We start from the raw sequence: 8,245 nt of genomic DNA, 5'->3' as shown, positions 1-8,245 counted from the left end.
ATTTATTTATTTTTGCTTTGGATTAATATCTTTTTTTTTTTTTTTAAATGTTTGGTACACAGTCTCACTACACAGCTCTATCTTGTAGAGCTACCTGTTTTCAGACTCCCCAGCGCTGGGATTATAGGCGTGCACCACCCAGCCTGGACTCGGTGGCCCCCTCAGCACTCCCCGGGGGTGGGGGCAGGGTCAGCACAGCATGCAGTGTGAAGGGCTGAATGCCAGTCCCTGTGCTTGCCAAAGCAGGTGCTTAGTCCACTAAGCTATCTCGCTGGCCTGTCTTTTAAATCATATTATGTTTCAGCAAAGTATATGAATATCTTAAATTGATTAATCTTATGTTTAAATGACTTATATACCTAACTTCAGGGCTACTTAAAATGTTTTATTTTTCTGATCCTAAAATCTTTTGACATTCAAATATGGGTATTCTACCTAGTGCCTAGAACATTTCTTTCTTTTCTTTCTTTCTTTTTTTTTTTTTTTCAAACCAGGGATTGAACTCAGGCCCTTGCGCTTGCCAGGGAAGTGCTAATTCCACTGAGCCATCTCCCGGGCCCCAAACATTTCTATAATAAAGAGGCTTACAGAGGAATAAAGAGCCCAGTCAAAATAGAGCTACTACTAGGTAGGGAGGCTTAATTTTCTGGGATAAATCACAGATTCTTACTGAATACTCTTATTTATCAAAGAACTGGTCTTTGAACCCAGGGCATTTGCACTGAGCTACATTTTGAGTCCTTTTAAATTTTTATTTGTGACAAAAATCCCAGTAAGTTACACAGGCTATAGTCTTGAACTTGCGATCCTGCTGTCTAGCCTCCTGTGAAGCTGGGTTTACAGGAATAAGCCATTGTGCCCAGCTAATAGTCTGATTTTAACGCATGCACCAAAGCTCTTTTCTTTAGACAGCTTTGAACTGTGCCATTACTCACCTTAGTTCATTAAATATGTACTTGTTTTAAAGATTCTACAAGTAAAGTGATTATCCATCCTAAGAAGATGTAGGTCTCCTTTAAGAGTGATACTTGTGTCTTTCATTTCATTTAATTTATTTATTTATTTGGTGGAACCAGGGATTGAACTCAGGTCCTTGTGCTTGCCAGGGAAGCTCTTCTTCTACTGAGCCATCTCCCCGGCCCCTGTGTTTATTTTTAAAAAATTATTTAGGGGGCCTGCCCCTTAGCTCAGTTCTTTAAGTGGTTGCTTCAACAAAGCAGTCAGGTTCAGGTTGCTGTGGTTCGATCCCCACAACTCAAGCCAGCCAAACCTGCCCTCAGGGCACTCAGAGCAAAAAAAATTATTTATTTATTTATTTGGTACAGGGTCTTGCTATGTAGCTCAGACTCACAGTGATCCTCCTGTCTCAGCCTCCCCAACGCTGAGATTACAGGCATGTGCCACCACACCAGGTCTTGGTAGCTGGCTCAGCATGCGGTACCAGGGATCGAATCTGGATCCTTGTGCTTGCTAGGCAGGCACTTAGACTGCCAAGCTATCTCCCCAGTCCTTGCTCTCCCTTTTATAGTAGATTTCACAAACAGAAACAGCTATCCTATGCACATCTTAATGCACAGGATAGGTTGTGACCTGCTACAGAAGCAGTCTAAGGTGGTAGAATTATGATGGTTTTGCTATACTCCCAAGAAAATAGTAAGTAGTGAAGCACATGAAAATAGTAAGCATCGCTAGTTTATTTTAGTTTGAATTTAGAATGCTTAACTCGACATTAATAAACGCTGATAACTAAAATGCTCTTAAAATGTGAGAACTTCTATAATATTTTTATCACACCCATAACATAAAGCATGGATCATGTATAGCTTTAAGTTAAAAGACAGAACAGAGTACATCTGACTTTCAGTGCTTTTCATTTTCGTATTCTGTAATCACCACCGTGTCTAAAGAATGAAATGGATATGATGACTTGTTTATTTACCAAGGCAGGCAGTCATTTGAGCTCTTAGAGAAAATCCAAAACAAAAAATGCTACTCTTCTTTTTCCTCTGGTGCCTTTCAGGAAACTAGACCAAAATAATAAATTATTCAAAGTTTCTATTAAGCAGTGGTGCTTTTCTGTGTATGTAACTGTTCAGAGAACAAACTATGTAAGAACTTTCTAACACTGTAGAGCAGTGCCTCATGATTTTCTATTCAGAATCAGGAATCCTGCACAATATAGTCCAGACTGCCCCTTTTCTTATATACCTTGTTGACCCTGTTTTGTGCCACTATACTGGCAAATATGTTTTGGGGGGATCATGCTTGGTAACTTATGCTTCAAGATTTTCTTGGAGAGATATTTTTCTAGTGGAGTCTTATATAAAAAACAAGCTCTATGAGCTTAAAAAGACACTGTCTTCTCCCCCCACCATATCTCCCTGAATTCCCTTATGCTACCACTCAAAGTGCAAGTTCTTCTTTGGGAAAAACAAGCATTGATATACCTCAAAATCTATTTCACTAGCAATATACTTATAGTAGAATTCAAAAGTATTTTATGTCACAAAATTTGAAAACTAGATGGCCTAGATTAAATATCATAGTTTTCCAAAGCTGAATATGCTTCTTTGGAACTCAGTTTTCTTGTTTGATATATTTGCAAAAACCATTCCCTAACACTAAAGGGTACATGACAACTTTGATAGTCTCTGGTTAAGTGAATTGATCAATCTTGGTTGATAATGTTTTTTCTTTCTTGCTAAAGGATTTAAGAAATTCTAGAATAGGGGCCGGGGAGATGGCTCAGTAGAATAAGCGCTTCCCTGGTAAGAGCAAGGGCCTGAGTTCAATCCCTGGTTCTGGGAGAAAAAAAAACCAAAAAAACAAAAAAACACCTCTTTTTGGTTGAGGCATAGTGTTGGACAGGACGTATACAGTCATATACAGGAATCTACATTTATCTACCTCATTTTCATATACGTAACTGACATGGAAATTCTTACCAATATTGGCTGGTTCCCAGCCCATACCACTATTGGGAGGTATGGAATGTTTAAGCAGTACCTATGTGAAGTTTTATGATCATGTGGGTGTGTGCCTGTGAGGGGGGTTGGGACTCTGCCTCCTCTCTCCAGTCCTCTCCCAGCTTCTCCACCACCAGCAGGTGAGCAGCTTCTTTTGTCACATCCTTTGGCCATGCCTCCGCTTGGGCCCAGAGCAACAGAGCCAGCCAGTCAGGGACTGAAGCCTTCAAATCTGAGAGCCCAAAGCAATATTTCTCTTTTAAAATCTGTTTATATTTAATATTTTTTGACCATAACAGAAAACTAACAGATGAGGTTGAAAATGCGTATGAGTTTTCTTGGAGGGTATGGAAGGAAGTTTTAGCAATCATAAATAAAATAAAAACAGTGTATAGAGAATAAAAGCCAGATACCTAATGATTCCCAAGTAGATTAGAGAGGGCGTAAGAAGGGACCAGGTTGGAGGACAGCAACAATAACAACAACAGAGAAGCACATGTCTTATTTGTTATTTTTAGAATTCGGGGACCGGGGAGATGGCTCAGTAGAATAAATGCTTCCCTGGCAAGCACAAGGGCCTGAGTTAAATCCCCGGTTCTGCCAAAAAAAAAGAAAAGAAAAGAAAAGAAAATAGAATTTGGAATTGTCTTAAAGGATTAGGCAATGGTTGAGAAACATCATATTCACATGATCTGCGGAGGAACATTAACTTAGGGAGGAATATTATATTCATATTTTATTTTTTATTGTAAATTTTGTATCAGTACATGTTTGCAGTACATAATGTTTATATTTCCTGTACAGGGGAATTGCTACAAGTATATAGCACATCTTCAGGCATTTGTTCATTCCCTTTCCTCTCCCTCCCTGTCTCCCAGTCCCTCTATTTCTTAATCCCCCATTTAGCTTTTAGAAAGATATTTCTCCTTACTTTCTATTATCTATCTTTTAATTTGTTATTTAAAATTTGGATTTCTCGTGTAAGAGAAAACATTTTATCTTTAAGCTTGTTTGTTTAATTTATTTCATTTAACATTATGGTCTCAGGGTGCACCCACTTTCCTACAAATGAGTCAAATTTGCCTTTCTTTATGACAGAGTGGTGTTCCAGTGTGTATCAAAGTCACATTTTCATTTTTTTATTCATCTGTTGATGGACATATTGGCCACTTTCAGGATTAAGCTACTGTGAATTGTGCTACTGTGTGCTATTTTTAAAAAGCCTTCATGCTAAAAAGAAAGCCTTTGTGGATAGTTGTTATAAGGAGTAAGTTGATGAATTTTATGTATCCACTAGAGAGATAATAAGAGGGAAACACTGAGATAAGGGTTGAATAATTGTAAGAAGGAGATAAAACAAACAACTTGACCCTGTGACAAAGAACTTGACCCACAGACAAAGGCTGGGAAGGGAACCGCTAGAATTTTCTGCACAGAAGTTGTTTTCTAAAGAGTGGTAATCTTCTTTCAATTTTAAGTTATCTTTTTGGTTGAGGCATAGTGTTGGAAAGGTCAAGATCTCCTGAACTATTTTTAGAATAGTTGTTCTATTTATTAATAGATAAAAACAAAGTTCCAGAGTGCTCCAAACTGATTGTAGCACGACTAATTAGTTTATTTACTGCAGAATTCTCTAATCTTTACCATGGCAGTGTACCCTGTGAATATGAGTGGGACACTGGATCCGAGATTTCAAGCAACTGACTAGAGGATCTCGGTGTAAGAAGGAATTTATGTAAAACGCTGAACCATATTCACCAAAGCTTCATAAATTCTAAAGTTCTTTCTTAGGTTTTGAAATCCTCTCAAATATTTATGATTTAAAATAATTGCTTTTTCGGGCCGGGGAGATGGCTCAGTAGTATAAGTGCTTGCCTGGTAAGCACAAGGTCCTGAGTTCAATCCCCGGTACTGGAAAAAAACAAAAAAAAAAACAAAAAACAAAAAAAAAAGAATAATTACTTTTTCAAAGTGCTTATCCATTACAAGTAAATAATCTTAGAATTTAGCCTGTCAATATTTAATAAGAACTAGTCACTTATTATTTTTCAGTGCTCATAAAGGATAAAATATGACATAAAACATGAACAAAATGTAAGGCCTGCCTTAAACTCAAAGCAAACTAAAATCCTCAAGGCCAACTTGAAGAATATTTGGGAAATCACATTCTATTCATTTCAGAGAATAAGAAGAAAATAGAAAGTGCATAAACTGTCCCTTTTATCCACCACCCTAAAGACATATTTAGATACAAGTTAAAACTCATAAAAAGGGATAGAATACTAATGTGTATTATAAACAAAGGAACATGGAATTTTGGAGTAATCTAAAAAATGTTATCATTGGGAATGTGATGTTAAGTGGTCAGAAATAAGATTTAAGATGCTCAAGCAACTTTTCAAGAACTAGATTTTCTGGAGCTTTTATCTAACACTAAAGTGAGATTTTACTGTAGACTTTGATTCTGATTAGTTAGCAGTGTTGCTTAGAGTATTATGTTGAAAGTAGTTGACATTGAGCTTCACTTGGGTGCAATGGATGTGGCAGTGGCCATCTGCCTTAGGTGGGGAAGTGGTGGTTAGTTTCCCCCTCCTTGTAACTGTGGTGCCTTCCGAGGGCTACTTAGAGGTATATGAGGTCACAAAGGGTGCTGGTGAGCTGGATTGGGAAAGAGAAATAGAGAAAAATAATTCATAAGATCTGGCCAGATCACTTAATAGAAGCCCATTAGTCTAAAAGAAATGTGTGCAAGAAAGCATTGGTGCATGGATGATTAGAAATGTGAACTTCGCAGAACTGAGAAACATCGCACCCCTGGAAAAGAGTTGGGGTCGGCCAAATAGCTCAGTGGATTAAGTGTCCGCAAGCAGGCTCAGGGTCCAAGGGTTTGATCCCAGAGGCTGCTGGGCTGGTCCCGCCCCCGGGGTGCACTGAGAGGGCACGAGTCCAATCTAGTAGCGAGACCCTGAACACCCTATAGACTCTTCCCTAAAACACACACACACACACACACACACACACACACACACACACACACGCACGAGTCCTTGACAAGTCTATGGCTGCCTTTTATCATAAAGATGCAGGTCTTTGAATTGTATATAGTTCCTATGTGAGAATTTGTGTGGAGACTGGATAATTCACCTTTCCTGTGACCACATTGAATTTTAATATTCAATTAGACTAGACTGTAATATTCAGTTTTACTAGACTGTAAATCATTAGTGAAAATTTCAATATAAAAAGTTCAGAATTTTCTTTAGATATTGGCGCCTTTGGTTGACTGCTGGAATCCCCCGAGTCCCTGGAATGGGCAATGTTATCGAAAGGAAAGTTACTTCACTGAAAGCAAAGTAGGAAAAATAGTAAAGGAAAGTTACTTCACTGAAAGCAAAGTAGGAAAAATAGTAACGTCGTGTCCTTCCTCACCACACACATGCAGACAGACCTGCCTGCCCTCTCCCGGCTGGACAGGCCCACCAGTAGACAGCCGCTGCCCAGTGGGAGCCTTGTCCCCTTGTGAGTCAGAACACTTACTTCACATTCAGCTGATGTTCAAATCTGAGCCGATTCTGTCAGCCAAAGGACATAAAAAACAATTTGGGGAAAATATAAATGTCCTCTAAGACAGTCCCCTTGATGTAGTGTCTAGTCTGTGGCTCAAGTTCTGGCCTTCTCTTAGGAGAGTGGTATAGACACTGGAATGGAAAGATCTGCATTGCAGTCTCGGTTTGACCAGGCACTGCCTCAAAACCTCTGAACGTTCAATTTTCCTGAGCCTCAGTTTCCTCATATATTTGAGAAGAGAAGGAACCTGGAAATTGAGACAACCAAGAAAGGGATTTCCTATTTAATGAGATCTAGGCATCTGATTTGCTGGTTGGTTTATGACAGGGTCTTGCTACGCAATTCAGGCTGTCCTTGAACTCATTATGTAACCCAGACAGGCCTCAAACTTTTGGCAACCCTCCTGCCTTAGCCTCCCAAACACCAGGATTATGTGCATGACCACACCCAATGACTTCTAGATTTCTTAACTAAACAGTTACCTATATTTCCCCAGACAATGCCCTTGTCATAAGAAGAACAATAGATGTGGATTCCACAGCCCACAAGTGGAGTGGGCTGGAGGCCCTCTTGGCCCCTCCTAATGACTACAAGTAGTTCTATGGGTTTCAGTCTTTCTGGCTAGCTTGCTGTTTCAGACAGTTCTTTTGCCTTGTGGCTCTTGAGATCCACACCATGATGAAGGTAGCAGTAGGTCACTCTTCATTTCTTTCAATCCTCCTTAAAATTGCTGATTTCAGCTGCTTCTTACTGTTAAATAAAGGTTAGAGGAAGCCATTGTTTTGGATCAAGCTCCTGTACTGGGCCCCAAAGGGCTAAGTTAAAAATAAAAAGAGTCCTTCAAATTCACCTAATTGAACCTAATCTGTTTATCTGACTTGGGGAGAAATCAAGATTAGAGAGAAAAAAGCCAGATTTCCCAAATAGGCTGGTTTCAATGAGCATGAAAATGGAATTCTTTGCATTAATCCTTAGGTGGAAAAAAAAAAAAAAAAGCCTGAAAGTAACCTGACCCTAACTAATCGGTTATTTTCCTATTGTTGTGTCTCCCTGTCTTTCCTTTGAAATGATCACTCTGTTCTGTTTTTTATTTCTGCCTTTTCCAAACCCTCTTTGTTTATAAAACCAACCACTTCTGCTTGGCTTATGGATTGGAATACTTTCTCTATTTTATGGAATGAAGTATTACTTGATATTAGAGCTTTTTAAAAGAAGAAAATTAAGATCCTTAAAATGTCATAAGTTTTTACTTTGACACCACAAGTGTCTGAATGATATGGATCTAGCTTATCTCATAATTTTAGATCTCTTTTCCCAAGAATGGACAAAAGTTCCAGAGAATCAGGCTAGAAATAATCCAGTTGTGCTCAGAATTGCCTTTTCCTTGGCAAGAGCCTATTCATGTATTTGTTTTTAAAGGTCATATTGTTTGCTACCAAAAGCTTTTGTAAAACTTTTATCTCTCTGCACATTTTCAAGTCAACATTTGAACATGGTGAACAAAGAATATATTTCATATCACCTTCATAATTTAAATAGCTTTCCCTACAAACCACACAGTTATGTGCCTGCCTTTTTGAGGTCAGACGTTGTACATAAGGCAAGTGAACAAAATATGTGGTCGTATTTGACTTTTTCTGTCAGGAAAAGGCTGACTTCATATAATTTGCTACAGGGTCTCATCTTTCTTCCTTTCTTTTCTCTCTCTTTCT

The sequence above is a fragment of the Octodon degus genome, unplaced genomic scaffold (assembly GCF_000260255.1).
Source record: "Octodon degus isolate 3935 unplaced genomic scaffold, OctDeg1.0 scaffold00374, whole genome shotgun sequence".
Lineage (NCBI taxonomy): Eukaryota > Metazoa > Chordata > Mammalia > Rodentia > Octodontidae > Octodon > Octodon degus.
Note: the sequence above shows the minus strand (reverse complement) of the source record.